This window comes from Anarhichas minor, unplaced genomic scaffold (genome assembly GCF_050575085.1).
Source record: "Anarhichas minor isolate MPS153535 unplaced genomic scaffold, ASM5057508v1 ptg000084l, whole genome shotgun sequence".
NCBI classification, from domain to species: domain Eukaryota; kingdom Metazoa; phylum Chordata; class Actinopteri; order Perciformes; family Anarhichadidae; genus Anarhichas; species Anarhichas minor.
Window position 1 is genome coordinate 23,610 of NW_027466530.1, and position 18,588 is coordinate 42,197.

An 18,588-nucleotide genomic window follows, 5' to 3' on the forward strand; every position below is an offset into this window, starting at 1 on the left:
GAACATACCACTGTCTTATGTGTCCTCTGTGCTCATGTTACCAGAGGTGCTAGAAAGTTCCTACATTTACAGAAAATGGCAAAAATTGCTCAAAGTGAACCATTATAATTCATAATAACACCAAGATATGTAAAGCAATGGGTAATATCTAGATGTTCTCTGTTTACTAATATCAGCTTTTTATCGCTGTGATTTAATCTCTCACACATGTTGCTTTGTGTAACCTTCTTTTGTTGGAGACATAATTGCATCGTCGGCGTAGAGCGTGATACAACTATCTGTTACGCTGTCATCTAAATGAATCGGCTGACAGACGTTCTCGAGGTCGATGATAAATAATGCAATCAACAATAGTGACACATTTCCACTAACTCCACCCAGGCTTGCAGAAAGAACCTCATTTAATACCATTAACAAACACATGATTTGATGTCTCTGTCCTATTTAACTTTGAGCCTCTCTTGTTTTCTTCTTCTTGACTTTTCCCCACTTTGTCAGGGAGTCATTTTTACATTTCCCGTTACATCATCACGTCTCAGTGAGGGAGCAGCATGTCCTGTTGTTTCCCTGAACTTGAACAGCATTTGCACCAGCTGATGAGATGGAACATTACTTTGTGAGAGGATGGCAAACACAGAGTGGGCGGAGGACAGCTCTTTCACTGTCAACTTTGTTTTTCATTTTGCTTCCTGCAACTTTGATTCCTCTCCACCTGAGCGGTGTTACGACGTCTCCCACCAGCTACTAGTGAATGCAGGTCAACACGCTGTAGTTATGTGAACGTATCGGCCGTAGTTGGTTCCTTTCTCTTTACATCTACAGTAGAAGTCTGTAAAGGAGGTGGATGCTCTCCTACTTTTAACGACCACTTTTTAGGTCAATACGTGTTGATGTTGATGGTCAAGCTGTAGAATCACTTCAAGGCGAGACATATTTTTCATGCACTGGTCATATTTGAGATTTTGGGCTGTAAGTTATTTGACCATATTCAGCTGTAGGTCTCATGTCATTATCTCACTAGAACAGCTTAACAAGATAAAGTTGGAACATTGTATCGGTACAACTAGGCTCCATGAAGTCACACATTCACGTACTTTCATGAAATCTGACCTCTGCATTCCAACATGTGGTGAATGTCAATAAATACACACAAAACTATTTGGTTACTGTCAGTAAAACATCGTGGTTCGGCTTTAAATTCGTCCCTTTGTTACGTTATTTAATTAATTGACGTAAATTTAAATGAGTCAACGTTGACCTTTGGTTTCGCTCAGGACTCGTACCGCGTTCTCCTGAGTTCAAGTCCTGAGTTGGTTTGATCAACGTTTCCTCATGCGACGGTTTATATGAAATCTGACAAAAAAAGTTATTCCTCATTTTCAAGGCGTCCAGCAACACGTCAACTTCCTCCGTTAAATACTATATCATTGTTTTCCTGAGCTACAGCCTCTTTATTAATTGTTATTCAATGAGGAGAGCGCGTGGTTTTACTGAGTGTCCGCCTTTTTGCTTCAAGTTAAAAATGTGTGAACTCTTCAGAGAAGCACTGGTGATGTCACTGTGGAGACTGGAGGAGCTTGTTTTTCCGTGTCTGTCCTATCCTGAACGTTATATGTCAAACAAACACTTATCACAAAGAAAGGCCAAACACGTTGGATCAAATGTGCCGGGTGGAGACTGAATGTTGCTGGTGAGTGTTGGATAGTGCTCCGTTAACGAATCGGCTGTCAGATGGAGACGTGATATCCACACAAAGTATGAAGCAAGTCAAACACAGTCAAACAAATAGATTTCAGTCCAAATAGATGATACAAAGAAAAGGGGCAAGAACGCTGAGATGAAGCGCACCTCAGGGTGTCCACATAGTCCTGAGGGCCCTTTTTAAGTATTTCTATGACAACAATAATTTAATATCTCCGCTCGATCTACCGTTGCATGATAGAGTATCATCGCTCCTCTGCTTTTTGTCATCTATTTGAGCTTCCATCTATTTATTTTACATTGTTTTTTTCACCTTGAACACCAAACAGAGGATGCTCAATCTGACAGACTTTGGAGCAAGAACATGTCAAACTAAACAAGAACAGAAGCACATTCCTGCATTTTTTGAGTTTTCATCATCAGGAATGTAAACAGCAGCAACAGAAACAATTCTCTGGTCAGATAACATGGCCGACATCTTCACATTAATAATTAAACATGAGGAAAACATTGTCCATCATCTCTGACTGTGTTTGAGCACCAAGCATGATGATGTGAACACAGAGTCCTCGCTGGATGCAGCGACTTTTCTCTCTGCTAGTTGGGAACCATTGGATTTAAACCTCCTGGTTGATACTTACGTAGGTAACTGGAAGAGAGCCGCCTGGTTTACAGGACCTCTACCCACTGAGCCTCAGCTGCCTCAGTCCTGAATGGGTTTAGTCTTGATAATCTTTTCTAAAAACACTTTGAGTGAAGCTAACGGTTGAGCTCAGCAGCTCAGCAGCTCAGACCGTCTTCTTCAGGTTACTAAAGGTCACCAGCTCAATCTGTGGTTCTTTTGTTTTGAAGCCGTCACGTCCGTAACTCCATGTTTGATGGCGGCTCTCGTGACCTTGTCTCCTTCGCAACAAGCTTTTCCATCAGAGTTAAGACGCTCTGACAGACCTCAGATCAGAAGAACGCCGCCCTGCTGTACAAGGCAGCCACCCAGAAGGAGTCAGGTGATATTTCTTTATCGTGGGAGAGACAGATGGAGGACTGGAAGCATGGCTGACTTTGTAGCAAAACCAAAACAAACATTATCCGACGTCGACTCGCGACCTTTTGCAGCTGACAGACGAACGCTTAGCGGGCCGGCCTGCAGTGACGGCTGTCTTCAGTCTCGCTTTACATCCCACGTGAACCGATGGAATTCATGAAGCCACATTTCAAAACGTGGCCTTTTCAGTGCAAACAGCAGCCTCGGCGCCACCAGCTGCTCTCGGCTCTGACGATATCGTACGCGACAGGTCGTACGTCTCACGCTGTTCGTTCCACACGGAGGCAGGAAGCAGACGTCGCTGATCATGAATTCATGAAGCTGAGCATTAATTAATAAACTTCCTTCTTCTTGGTGGAGGTCTCCGTGGGGATTTCTGCGGTCGTCACTCTGACACCAATATTCTCGTTTGAGATGAGCTGCTTCTCGCCTGGAGAGTGGACGAGATCAGCAGGACAGTTACTTCCTGTTCGATCTGATCTGTAGGCTACTTGTAGTTTACAGACCTCGTTGGGATTTATTCATCTGTGTTTGTTAATATATATTTATGTTTAAATGTGCGTGGATCTGCATCGTATTCTATCCTTCATTACACAACATGCGACTAATATTCAACGGTCGAGCGTTAAATATTACAATTACACAGAAAAATAGGATTTTCTACAAAACGTGGTGTTTGTTGTCAAATCTAAGAGCCAATCAGCTCTTTGATCCGGCGACAGCCAGGCGTTTCCCATCATGCATTGGGTCTTGCAGACTCCTCGAAAAACTGCATCTCCGCCTCGCTCTCGTGAGGTCATTGATGACCACGTGTTCATGATGTCATCTTGCTCATCTCAAACGAGTCTACTATGACACATCTTAGCAGCTCACAAAGCATCATGGGATTGATCCTTAAAGGTACAGGAAGTAGAAGTTCATTCACCTAAATAACAAATAAAGAAATCTGCTGATTTACACCAAATGTAAGTCTGTGTAATTCCACCTTTTGGCCTCTACTCTTCCTGGAGGATTTTGTTCACCTCTCTCTTTTCCTCACCTCCCTCACTTCCCTCCTCCCTCCTTCCCCCCTCCTCTTAACCTATTTCCTCCTTCGTCGCTCCCTTTGACCTCTTTTTTAATATCGTCTCAGTGTCCTCTGTCTTTTCTGTCTCCGTCCCTCTCTCTCTGTCACTTCATTACATTTTATCTGCATGAACATTAAAGTTAACAATACTGACGAGGTCTCTTTTACAACGGGTACGAGATAAAACACGCTTTAATAAAAGTAGCCGGAGCAACGTCCTCCACACTGAACTAAATGAGTGGCCAAAAAACACACTGTAAAAGTAAGAGGTTAAGATAAATGAGACTCTGAAGTTTATTAGTTCATTAAAAAAGTAAATGTGTTCTCTTCTCTCTCTCTTCTCTCTTCAGGGAAACATCACAGGTCTGACGGGGACGATGGACTTCAAGGACGGCGGCTCAAACTCTCACGTCCAGTTCGAGATCCTGGGCTCCAGCTTCAGCGAGACCTTCGGCAAAGACATCAAGAGGGTGAGTTCACGCCGTCTTCACCGAGCCGGAAAGAGAGAGACGGTGGAGAGGAGGCGAGCGGCAGCCTCATACTCAAACCGAGGTGTTGCCGCTCCTACGCTTCTCTCTTCGTCGCCTTTTTTCTGTTTCATTTTTAGCAGAAACTCTCACAAGTGAAGAGGAGACACTGCAGGTGGATAGTCCCCACTGCACTACTCACATTAACACAGTGCTTGTTCGTTTTTCTAGTAAGAAATTCTTCCCTCTTTGTGGAGAAGCCAAGAGTGAATAGTGTAAAATAATTAGATATATAAGTTATCACCATGAAACTTCCCCAAGTTAATTGCTTACATTGAGACAATTAGTTCATTTTACAAGTTTTCTGAAAAATGAACGTTTAAATATGCATATGAGGCATTATCGTATCAAGTTCAGAACATAAATCTGAACATTGGATAAACCCAGGTTCAAAATTCCTGTTTCATGTTGTTGACATATTAGAGTCAAATGTTTTTTACATTCATGATGTCTCTTTGTTTCACTCCATAAATCAGAGAATACTGTCAACATTCTGGAAACAACACTATTCCCTCATGTTGTATAAATGAGTGTGTGAGTGGTGTGTGAACAAACCCCTCGGTGTGAACCTTCAGCACACAGAGAGGAATGAACGTGTGAAGTTTGGTGAATGTAAGAGCTGCTGAAGTGGAGATTTATCATCAGAGTCTGAGAACAAACTCATTTAGAGGAAACGTCCTTTAAAGAGACGTTTAGTTACATTACAGACATTTAGAGACTCTACAGGTGAACACATGAACTCACAGATATCACCATGAAACTTCACCACTTCATCACTCACATTAAGAGGAGTATTTATTTTATTACAAGTTTTCTGAAACGTTATGTTTAAATATTCAAATGAGGCATTATGTAATGATAACTTTTGGTGAATTTGAAAGACGACGTGTTATGGAGGAAAGAGAGACTTAAATATCTTAACTCTTAAATTGTATAATCCCGATAAACCCATAGATTTAAAACTTGTGTTTTGTTTTCCAAGATTTTCCTGCATTGCATTGTGGGACAATATGAAGATAAAAACAATTATTATATGTTAACACCAACACGTCTCATGTACAGCTGCCGATGCCTCATGGGAGTTGTAGTCATTGAGCAGGAACATGTACCGTCATCATTCAGACGACAACGAGCTGCAGCAGCTCTCACTTCAGTCGTTTCTCCAATTATTGAAAAAAGTTGTTTAACCGCGCTGCGTTTGTTCTTGATGGAACTACACGTTCCCTCATCACTAAACAATCAATATCTAACGGGATGACTGAGGTTTTAATTAACTCTCTCCAGAGTTTTAAGATGTGTGTGTGTGTGTGTGTGTGTGTGTGTGTGTGTGTGTGTGTGTGTGTGTGTGTGTGTGTGTGTGTGTGTGTTCTCAGTAGATGGATCAATACAGAAGAGGAACTTTATAACTTGAAAGTCAAAAGCATGTTATCTCTGCAGCTCATCACCTTTGAAGTGAAGTTGTGTTGCGGTTAAATCTAATAGTTCTATTTATATTCTCTTTTTTCACTGATTGAACTGCTTTTAATGTTACATTTTATATAATATTATAATATTTTGTAACATTGTGCTGCACTCTGAGGGAGTGTTATAGACTATAACAGTTAAATATATATATATATATTATGAGATCAATTTAAGACTTTAACAACTTCAAATAATTCTGACTGTAACTGAAATATAATCAAATAAAAGTCAAAGAAGGGAACCAAACAGAAATGATGATAGAGGACGAGGAAAGGAAAGGAAAGGGAGGATTGAAAAACAAACAACCTGATCCTCAAACTTAAAGAGAAGTGAAGGGAAAAGTAAGAATGATACAAAGAAGTAAGAGAAAAGAAGGAAGGAAGGAAAGAGAAAGAGACGAGGGATAAACGTAAAGAGATCAATGATGGAGAAATCGAATCAAATGTATTGAAATAATAAAACAATAACATCCACATTCATATACAATCAAAAGAAAACAAAAGCAAAGCGTTCCCAGATGGAGGGAGTGGATCTTGTCTGATCTCTTTAATCTCTGATCTGTTCTCACTGCTTCATCAGAAGGAAGATTATTTAAAGGATCTATTGTCAGACATATAATATGAATAAGTATAATTTCTTAGTGTGAGATCACCTGAAACTAAGAATCTTTAGCTCAGAGTGAGACGTTTGTATCCGTGTTCCTACCGTAGCCCAGAAAGGACAAACCAAGCTGCTTTGATAACACGGGGATGACATCATAGGAAACCTCTTTTTATTGTATTTATGCACAAACTGAAACTTCCTCTTTACGTCCTCTCTGATGAACCGACTCTCTTCTGTCCGGCTGCAACTCCCTTAATCACGCAAAATCGCCGCCATTCGAGTTTTCACGTTGCCGTGTCGGTTCTTTGTCCACTCTTAACTCGCCGTAGAAGTTACTGTTGATGTTCTCCATCCTCCTCTGATGAAGACGAGCTGGGCCTTTAAACAGAATACCAGCCGAACATACAGGTTTTTAATAACACATGCATGTGAATTATTTTTATTTATGCTCCGTTTAAAAGCATACATAACAATTCTGATGATTTCGCAGCTTCTAGGTGCGCGCACACACACACACACACACACACACACACACACACAGTGATGAAGATTTAATCATATGGCTTCTCATTCTGAGTTATGAGTCCACACGTGTTACATAATAGCTATTAGGAGAACACACACACTTAATGAACACCTCCCAGTTATTAACCCTCTCTCACACACACACACACACACACACGCAGTAGCGTGAAGGCGAGCTATTATAAACATACATCATTAAGCATGTTAGATCCTCCCGTGTGCTCTAAAGTGCCGACACACACAGTTTTCACCAACATCTATCTAAATGAAGACGATCCGATGTGAGCGGTCCGCTCCAGAGAGACAAGATGAAGAAGCTGTGAACACACAACAACGAGCAGCTGATTGTATCAGTGAGGACTAAACCACTGCCCTTAAAACAGGCTTTGTTCTACCAATGAAATGAAGTTCTGGGCTCCTCGTTCTTTCTACTAAAGTCCAGCAACACGTGAACATTTCTGCTCATTACATGAACACAGTCTTTTCAAAATAAAGTTCCGTCTTCACAGGAAATAACTTAGTTAGGTTTCAGATGTTGGTTTGGGTTAAAATAACTGAAGTACAGAAGTTTCGTGACAAAAACATCTCCGTTGACAAACATCGACCTCGTGGAGGACTCATCCCCCTCTCCTCCTGCTCTGTGTGGGCCTTTTCTGTCTTTATACTTCCTGTTTCATGATTACATGATAACGTGATTGGACTTCATGGAGTGTCTCTGGATTACAGTGCATTCCTTTTTGTAGGTGTAGCTACAACAGCATGAGAACAGTGTTTGACAAAGGACTCAAATCTCAGTGAAGTCATTGGTGTTAAAGTCTTAAAGTAAAGTCTTTTTTTGTCATTTTGTCAAGTTAAGTTTAAAGTCATCCAGTTGGTGATTTAAGTTCACACCAGGAGACAACTTCCAGTTCTTTAAAGTTCTTCAAAGCTTCATGTGTTAAAGCTGCATTCTATTACGTGTCCACCAGGGGGCGACTCCTCTGGTTGTATAGAAGTCTATGAGAAAAGGACTCTACTTCTCTCTTGATTTATTACCTCAGTAAACATTGTAAACATGAGTTTATGGTCTCAATCTCTAGTTTCAAGTCTTCTTCAATACAGCATGATGTTCATTTAGTACATTATGGTCCATTTAGAGTCAAACAGACCATAAAGCAGGGGATGCTTTAGGGCGGGGCTACACGGTGATTGACAGGTCGACACCAGAGACGTATATGGCGTCTCTACGTCACTCCTCCTCAGTCCAGATATGGTCACTTCCTGTTCTCTGGTTGTAAAAAAAACAAGATGGCGACCCCCGTGTGTCTGATTCTGGAGGAGTAACTGAGGCAGAAGACTTATTTCTTTAGGCAGTTTTTTAAATCTACGACTGCTGTAAAGGAAAGGTTTCACAGAGTTTTCTGATGATACAGGTAGATGTTGTCTGCCCGGCGGTGAGATATCAGACACACACACACACACAGTGTTGGTGTTATCAGAATCAAGATGAAACACTCCCCCCCCCCCCCCCTCCGCCTCCAGATCACACCTGATGGAGATTGAAATGTTATTTCCCTTCGTTCCCCCCCGGAAACTCGTGGCGCGAGTCTCTCTGGTCCTTCAGGCCCCCCCCCGTGTGTTGCTCCATCTATCCGTCGTCACTTTTTCTCATCTTATTGACTTTTGATGTCTCTTCGCAGCAATCTGTTGTCGGTGAATCGCCCTCCCACGATATAAAACTCCACTTTGTGTCAGAAGACATTACGCTCTCGCCAACAATCCTCAGAGGCAGAGAGTCGGAGAATCTCTTGTTTTTAATCAGACGGAGGACGGCAGACCGATTTAGCTCCTAGTGCTTTATCGAAACTGTGGTCTGAGGACTCTCGGGGGTCTGCAGGGACTCCTTAACGGGTCACTCAAACAAATGAGGAAAGTTAAGAACTGTGATAACGAACAAATGAGAGCTTTTCTGTTTCTATCGGTATTTAAACCTGCAATCAGCTCAGCAGTGGAGAGGAGATCTTAGACTGCTGGTATCTTCTTACTAGAACACACACCTTCTCTCTGTAGGAGGTACATCTGGATTATAACTGGATGTCGTCTGATCTGCTTCATTCCTGCATTAAGTTGTTCTTCGTCATTTAAACTCCTCATGCACACATCTGTATGTTTAGCTGCCAGTAAGATGATATGAGATCCGTTTATAAAACGATGAACTGAGTGTGAATGAAGCTCAGTGAAGGTTCAACGCTGTCGTTCCCAAACAACTCAACTCAACTCTTTTACGTTTACTAGAAAGCGTATTTTCTCCTGGATTAAAGTCGCACATGTTGAAAGTGTTTAGGTTCAGTTAGAAACGTCTTGGTTGTTTATATGAGAACATAAGTCATAACCTCCATCTATGTTGGTTTCTGAAGCTGGATGACGAGACATCGTCCCTCAGCCAATCTCCAGCTTAGCTCGTTAAACAACAAGTTAATAGAAACGTCAGTGGAGCAGAACAAGTTATCATCTCGTGTGTTTTTGCATAATGAAAATATGAAATATGGAATCTGTTTTTTAAATGTAGATCTATGAATAATATGACATTTCTTCACACATGCTTTGCATCGGATGCTCCTGATTGAACCTCTAATGTCTCCTGATGGACACACGTTTGCATCCTTCGTCTCTCATCAGCCGCTCATGTTCTCGTTCTCCTCTTGTCTCTCACAGAAGAAGCTAAAGAGGTTTGCAATTATTTCTTTGTTGAGGATAGAAATTAGCCGCCCTTTAGTCCGTGATGAGGACGCCGTTGTTACCGGCCCTTCTGAGATGAATCCATTAGAAATATCAGAGAACGAAAATGAGCCTCAGACGGCACTAATTTCAAATCCCCGATGTAATTTGGACTTGTTAACGGCAATTTGTGCCTTTTCTAAAAACTCGAAGCTTTTGCTAATTTGTGTGAATAATACACAGAACAAAACAGATATTGTTCTCTGCTTTACAAAGTCTTTTCTGGGTGTTTTGTTTCTATCAGACGTGGGCGGTAATGAATGACCGCGGAGCTCTTGGACGTCCCATAAAGAGACTCCAAATCAGGCTTTGTGACCATGACGGGACTGAGAATGCAGACGGTGATCAGAAGTAGTGTTTTCTTAGTGACACCCCCCCCCCCCCCCCCCCCCCTCCTGCCCGCCCAGTGCGTCAGTCGGTCTTCATGCGTCCTCGTTCAGGATAACTTTGGTAGCATAGAAAACATCGAGGGATATCTATGAATTACGCCGCAGTATTTTTTCGTAGGTTTAATTACTCTCTCTGGTAGAGACCTGTCAATCACCGTGTAGCCCCGCCCTAAAGCATCCCCTGCTTTATGGTCTGTGTGACTCTAAATGGACCATAATGTACTAAATGAACATCATGCTGTATTGAAGAAGACTTGAAACTAGAGATTGAGGCCATAAACTCATGTTTACAATGTTTACTGAGGTAATAAATCAAGAGAGAAGTCGAGTCATTTTCTCATAGACTTCTATACAACCAGAGGAGTCGCCCCCTGGTGGACACTAGAGAGAATGTAGCTTTAACACATGAAGCTTTGACTTCAGTCTCCTGGTAAATTCAGCAGGTCGTCTCATCTGATCTGAGGTCAGCTCAGTAAAATCTAATCCATCTTTTTAGATTCTGCTATTTTTTATTACATGTGGAAATGATGGTAATTGATTTGATTCATCCTCTGGGGATCAAGAAAATCCACAGAACATTTAAAGGGAATCCAGTCAGTAGCTGTTTAATATATTTACACCAATGAACTAAGTTCTGGAGGGAAAAACAACAAGAAATCATTTTAAAAAGCTTGTTTTTGTTTTCTGAAGCATTTGAAACTAATTCTTTCTCCTCTTTTGCTCCAAGCCACGATGTGTTCCCGTCCGCTCAGAGATTGTCTGAGTAAGAACTCGTGTGGTGACGCTGTTCGTGAGAGTTAACGCTGAATTAAAATAATGGAGAAAATGAGTTTTTGTAATCCAGTGAAGGTTGAATTTAAAGCCCCTGCAGCGCTGCTGCTTCTCCAACACCCACAGAGCGTCTTTGAGATGAACAGAGAAGGTAGAAATCAGAAGCTGGTGAACACACACACACACACACACACACACACACACACACACACACACACACACACACACACACGTACACTAATTGCTATTCATATTGCTGTGTTTTTCTTTGAAAAGGCCCCGGAGAGCGGAGCTTTGTGTAGATTAGAAACATCAAAGAGGTTCATAACAGAAAAATGCATCAGAGAATATGCTGAAGAAGAGCGTTAAACAGACGTGTGTGTGTGTGTGTGTGGTTTCACATGTGTGTTTATAAGACTTGACCTTACATTGTGTGTGTGTGTGTGTCCTTGGTATATATGTTTACCTCAGCAGAATCACTTCACATGGACTTGGCTTTTACATCACACTACATGTGCCGTGTGTGTGTGTGTGTGTGTGTGTGCGCGCTTGCATATCATTCATTTAATAATCATAGCAATAGAGGGTTAATATTTACTGCAGTATGTTAGAGTCATGTTACTCTGCAGACGCTAACAGCTCGTTCTACCGGTCCACACTGGGAGCGCTTGTTTTATGTCAGCGGGCCGTCCTGCTGTGAAAACTAAACAGAGAAAAGGTGGGAACGCTTTTATTGTGAAGGCAGGAAGGGAACAAAAAATCAACGTGTCCAACAACAACGTCCAGGAAGAGGAGAAACAATTTATAGTTCACACTTTGGATTCTTTTTATAAAACACAGTTGTGATGTTTGGATCATCGGACTCTTACAGACTGAAGGAATATGAATAACGGATAAATCAACACATTCACGCACTTTATTTATTAGTTCGGGGGTCGCTTCTCTTGTTTATCGATTGAATCATGTAGAAGCTCACCGACCTAACTGTCTAATGATTCCATCAACATTTATATCTTCCTGCACAGAACGAGTTTATTCACTCAGCTGCTGCGCTGTAGTACAGCTTTAAGGTACTTTTATTCCTATTAAATATCGCTTCATACTTCTATTACTGCAGTTTGTTTACTACCTCGTGTGTGCATGTGAATGAGAAGAGCTCGTAGAGAACATGAACTCTTCATCAGTTAATCCGTGTTTAGTTCCTCTCTGGACGCCGGTGAGTTCTCGACCTTTAGTCTTCTGCATCAGAACCCACAGAGACTCCATCACACACAGACCAGCTCATTACCGCCGCCGCCAACACGCTGCGACAGGCGACAGGTGATCTCTGAACACACGGCCTGCATTCTGAGCCACCAATCACAGGAAACGAGAAGGAAGAGGAGGTGAAGGAGGAGGTGAAGGAGTGCATAATAAAAGAAGAGAAGTGGGGGGGGGGGGGGGGGGAGAAACGGTGGCAAATGCTGGCATTTGGCTCTGCTGTCCACGGGAGAGTGAGTTACAGAAATACTGCCAGCAGAGCCTTTGGATGACAGGAAGGGGCGTGACATGACATTTGAGGAAAAAGGGGAAAGAAGCACGGAGGACAGGAATAATGCATGAGCAGAGCGATGTGAGTGAAGGAGGGATTCATCCGCCGTGTTTGAGGTCAGAGAGACTCGAGCTGGATGTGAAAGATGACTTCAGCATCAGACTTTATCACAATAACTTAATTTAAGCTCACAGTCAGGTGTGTCTCTTTCACAGTGAGACTGAAAACCGAACAAGTCATTTAGTGCAAACATCACAGAGATGCTGAACTGCAGCCTTGAACAGGATGAACCAGTTCCTCACATATCACCTTTAAATGCTGCCGATGGCGTTGAGAGTAAAGTCGTGCTGTTCAGATTGTCTGCAGGGATGCAGAATGTTCACGCTGGGCTCATCTGTTAGCAGCGTTAGCAGCATGGAGCCTAGAGATGGTGGAGTTGGTCCATTTAGAGTCAGACAGACCATAAAGTAGGGTATGCTTTAGGGGCGGGGCTACACGGTGATTGACAGGTCTCTAATAGACCATAAAGCAGGGTATGCTTTAGGGGCGGGGCTACACGGTGATTGACAGGTCGACACCAGAGACGTACACGGTGTTTCTCGGCAAAACTCACCTCAGAAGAACCCGAAAATGAAACAGCATTCTCATGAAACGTATGACATGTTAGCAGATTACCGACGTGTCAACAAAATCACATACCTGAAAACATGCGGAACAAAGTCCTGCTTTCCGTACACTCGTCCTGCACAACCTCCGCTATCAGCAGCAAACTAACACAAAGCAATTCACAACATGTTTCACCTCCTACAGAGAGCTCTACTCCCATTCAGCCTTCTGTGAGCTCCCGGCTGGAGGAACAGGACATCGTGAACCCTGAAGAGAGCGGGAGAAAGAGAAGAAACAGGCTTTCACATCCAGAGCACTCAGGAAAACCACTGCCTCTCAATGCAGCGCTGAGGAATTAGGTGAAGTGTGTTCACAGCCCTGTCGTCACACGTCCAGAGAGGAGGTTCAGAGGCTCCAGGTGAATGAAGAGCAGCCCATTCATCCCCTGAATGGAGCGACTGTACATTTCATCCCCGTGTCTGATGAGTTCCTGCAGAACTCTGACTCACATCCTATTCTCCTCTAAACCACCCGGAAGGTTCAGTGATCGCCGGTAACCTCTAAGTCAAGATGCACCGGTGCTACAAAATGCTAATTTAATTCTGTGATCATCACCGCCAGCGCTTCATTTAACTGCGTGATCGTATCTTCGTGCACTTTAATAAGAACGTGGAACATGGACACAGATTAATGGTGACGTGCAGATTGTGTCACATGTTGATCCTGTAATGAAAAACACCAAAAACGTCCCTCAGCATATTCTCGGAGCATCATATTTCATATATTTTTGTTGCCTCATTACCGGCTCAGAGCAACACGCCGGCCGTAAGTCAGCAGAACGAGCTGCAGTTAGAAAGAAGGGAAACTCCCCCGGGACCGTCTGGCATTCTGGAACATCTCTTCTTTCCTGCTATTAATAATCTGATAATTGTCAGGAGTCATAGGCCGGTCTGTTCACGCAGACGTGGAGCTCGGCCTCCTCCGGGGCAGAGCAACATCCTCTCTGTTTTATTTCTGTAAGTTCAGTTGTTGAAGTGAAGTTTTGATCCAAAACTCTTCACATCTGCCAACATCAGGACCTCACGTTCATGATTTCATCATCAATAAATTATCAGCACAAGAGTTCTGCAACATTAGTCCGAGTTCAGTTTGGGAATGAAATCTAATCCCACTGAGGACGCGTTGAGGTCTGATGGCTCGGACCACATCCTGGAGGCGGTCCGGGCCACATCCTGGAGACGGTCCGGGCCACATCCTGGAGGCGGTCCGGGCCACATCCTGGAGACGGTCCGGGCCACATCCTGGAGGCGGTCCGGGCCACATCCTGGAGGCGGTCCGGACCACATCCTGGAGGCGGTCCGGACCACATCCTGGAGGCGGTCCGGACCACATCCTGGAGGCGGTCCGGACCACATCCTGGAGGCGGTCCGGACCACATCCTGGAGGCGGTCCGGACCACATCCTGGAGGCGGTCTGGACCACATTGAGGCCACGTTCTTTCAGCCCGTAGATATCTATTGGAGTCTTTTTCATCCCAGCGCTTGCTTTAATGTTTGCATGACGACATATCTCCAGCTCTCACCACGGTTGTGTGTCGACCATCATCGCTCCTCTGACTTGTATTTTCTATCTGTCGTGCTTGAAGGCTCCACATGTGGTCGTGGTGCTGGATCGTGCACATTTTGAGTTTCTAACCAGGCGCTTGGAGCTCTTCAGATGTGAATGTCTAATAGTTCACTGTTCACGTGTCTGAGGATTTCACAGAGAAGGAGTGTTAAAAATCTCCATCTGAGTAAATATTTATCAGCCAAATCAAACAGTTTAATAGAAGATATTCAACCTTTGTTTCTTTATAATTCATTTAGTACTTGACTTCTTTCTTTACAGGGTTTATATAAAGGTAATAAATGAGTCCATGAATATGAGATATGAGTTTAATTTAGGTCTGTTTGACTCTTCATGGTTCATTTTGTTTGTACGTCTTCCGGTGTTTTGGAGATTAATGCAACAATCAGCGTGTTGATGGTGAACACATCTTTGCATGCTTTAGTCGGTCAAGGTAACGTCAAACACCCTCGTTTCCTCAACTAACTAAGTGGTTTTGTTGACGAGACGTAACTGCCTGGGAAGTCGGAGGTTTATTTTGAAAGGACACTTTGCGTGTAACGAGTAAAAGACATCGTCCACCAGTGACGCCAGAGGAACGTAGAGCAGCCCGATATTAATCAGTCGAGGCCAGACGATGGAAGGAACGCTGATGGAAAGATGACTTCCTTTCATATAGAAGGGCGGGTGTCAGAAAGCAACGAGGCTCATGGGAAATGTGTTCTCCAAATTTGGAGAAACATAAACCGTAACAATACCACTGGGAAAACATCTCCCTTTGGTTTCGTAACTCATGTTGCGTTCCCGTCTCCCTCCTGCAACAACTTGATTTAACTTCTTTAGTGTCGTTACGCCAGTTTAAAAGAAATGTAAAAAGTATGAAAGGTTTAAAGACGTGTTTGACAAGTGTTTCAGTGTTTAACATGACAGACAAACCCAAACATGCACCAGCCCTCCAGACACACTCAATGACCCAACAACAGGAAATACATCACTTGAAGATGTTGTTTTATTAAAATGCAGCCAAGCTACACTACACTCTAAAAAAAATACATTACAGTTTTTATTGTGCCGTTAAAAATGTAAAAACCTCCAAAGCCCCAAATATTCCACTCATAGGATATTAAAGGAACCACGAGTCGGACTGTAACGTCGTTACTGCATTTTATCTCTTCAACACCGGTGTAATCCGTGGGAGCCGTAAACAGACGCCGTTAACGCTTCGGTCGGGGACGTCGAAGGCGTCCAGAAGACGTAAACTCTCCAGGCAGCCTCACCGACACGTCACTCTGAATCCTCATTACAGATCCACAGGGAACCAAGGAGAGCAAAGGTCGCTCATCACCGGTGAGCAGGAACAGCTCGTTTTACACGATATTCTCCTTCGTCTCCTCCTGCTCCTGGTCAGTTCCGGCGGTCGTTCTTATGGTTCAACAGTTCAATGAGCCGGCGGTTAATTCATCTGCGTTAAGTGTTACTGAAGAACTCCCCCACCATCTCACACACGGACAGAAAGACGAGGGATTGAGATCACGTAGAGGACAGCGGGGCTGAGAATAGCTACCTGGTAGTTAAAAACAAGCGCTCCCTCTTTCCTGTTCCTGTCCTCCGCCTCCTTTCTCTCAGCTCCTTCTCTCGCTCTACGCCTCCTCCTTTACTCCTCTCGTCTTCATCCTCATGTTTGTTTGTTTGGAGGGCCTGAAGATGGAGGTCTATGTTGAACAGATCGTATCGGCCTCTGAGACACGTTTGTGTCTTTGTGCTTCATAAATGACTTCACTTGAATCCTTCCGAATATCTTCCAGTTCTGGCTTTAAAGGAGAACATACACACCAGCAACGTCTGGACGCAAAGTCGCCATGTCGAGATATCGCACCTTTCAGAAGTGAAAACAATTATTAGTTATTATATTCCCACTGTACATGACTCCATGTCTGGATCTCAGTTGTCAGATGGAGCTCTGTGACTCCAGTCTGAAGTCAAAGCTCTCAGCAACCACTGGAGGAATTACAACAGCGATGAGTTCAGATGTTCATGTTCCCCAGAGGATGAACCCGGATCACTTTGGTGACCCAGCTGACTTTTCTTCTAGCGCCATTAATGGTTTAAAGTATGTTGCCAACCTTTTGTTTTCGACTGGATACCTCTGAAAGTAGAGACGTGAGTTCAATGCTAACAAAGCTAAGATGCTACATGCTAAAGAATCAAATACAGCAGTAAGTCATCTGATGTGCAGCAAACTCATAAGATGAAAGAAAAGATCCTTAAAATTTGGTTTTCAGAGAATTGGAACCAAGATACAGTCCTCAGTTTAGTGGACTTCTCTAAATACTACAATACCCACATTTATGAGTTTTATTTTGTTTAGTTTTTTGTAAACGTACCACTTTAATCTCAAGACTTTTTGTCTCACAAATTTGTTTATTTGGAACATTACTCATTTTTTTTAAATGTTATATATTTTTTTAAACACAATTTAACAATCTATATAAAATGTGTTTTCTATGATGTGAAAGGAGAACCAGTAAATCGCTAGTATATTTAGTTTTGTGTGTATTAGTATTTATTCATTGGTATGTTTATTTGTATTTATTCATTGGTATGTTTATTTGTATTTATTCATTGGTATGTTTATTTGTATTTATTCATTGGTATGTGTATTAGTATTTATTCATTGGTATGTTTATTTGTATTTATTCATTGGTATGTGTATTAGTATTTATTCATTGGTATGTTTATTTGTATTTATTCATTGGTATGTTTATTTGTATTTATTCATTGGTATGTTTGTTTGTATTTATTCATTGGTATGTGTATTAGTATTTATTCATTGGTATGTTTGTTTGTATTTATTCATTGGTATGTGTATTAGTATTTATTCATTGGTATGTTTGTTTGTATTTATTCATTGGTATGTGTATTAGTATTTATTCATTGGTATGTTTATTTGTATTTATTCATTGGTATGTTTGTTTGTATTTATTCATTGGTATGTGTATTAGTATTTATTCATTGGTATGTTTGTTTGTATTTATTCATTGGTATGTGTATTAGTATTTATTCATTGGTATGTTTATTTGTATTTATTCATTGGTATGTGTATTAGTATTTATTCATTGGTATGTTTATTTGTATTTATTCATTGGTATGTTTATTTTAGTGCTGGGCAAGTTAACGCATTCATTAATTAACGCCGACAATTATTTTATAGCGCGTTAACGCATTTTTTTATTTTTATTTATTCTGAAAGTCCGTTGCTCACTGGCAGCGGTGGAGGAATGGAGACTACTGGACATCGCTGCGGTAAAGTCAGCAGACACTCAGATCTCCGTGGTCAACTCAGCAGACACTTACATGTTAGTGCACCTATATGCTGACATTCACCGTAAACACATTTAAACGGTACAGATCGGGAGCGAGCAAAGGATTTTGAAAGTTAGCGGAAAGATTACCGTGAGACAACATCCGGTTTCTTCAGACGAACATCCGGTTTTCAGAATAAGATGCCAACAAAGTATGAATTATATTCACATTAAGTATAAAACATGCTGCATCTCATGAGTTAAAGGGAAAATACACCTGAATTGTGGGTAAAGTGTCTTTATTCTTTGATCGCTGGGTCACCATCATCACCTCTGAGTTACAGCATTATATTGATGAACAGTAGAGCTGCATTCACATGCTCTGACTGTCATGAAGACACATTTTTGCTGAAACGTGCTGAAACATGTTATTCCTGTTGCACAGCAGTGGAACGTTTCACATACAGTCACACACTGAGCACAGATAGTGAAGAAATAGAACTGCTGCTGTGTAAAGGGAATACTGCTGCTAACAACAACCTGATGTGTTTAAAGTGTTTGCAAACCAAATGTTATTGACCTTTAGTTCATATAGCAGTACTTTAAAATAAAAGTGCACAATACACTACTTTTGAATTCATTATTGAACTTTGCCATAACAATGTGATTAATCGCGATTAAATATTTTAATCGTTGCCC

The 18,588-nt window shown here is 42.1% G+C and overlaps 1 pseudogene; it reads left to right on the plus strand.

Moving 5' to 3' along the window:
* Positions 1-18,588, plus strand: part of LOC142938351 (glutamate receptor ionotropic, delta-1-like) — a 76,418-nt pseudogene that overhangs the window by 22,244 nt on the left and 35,586 nt on the right.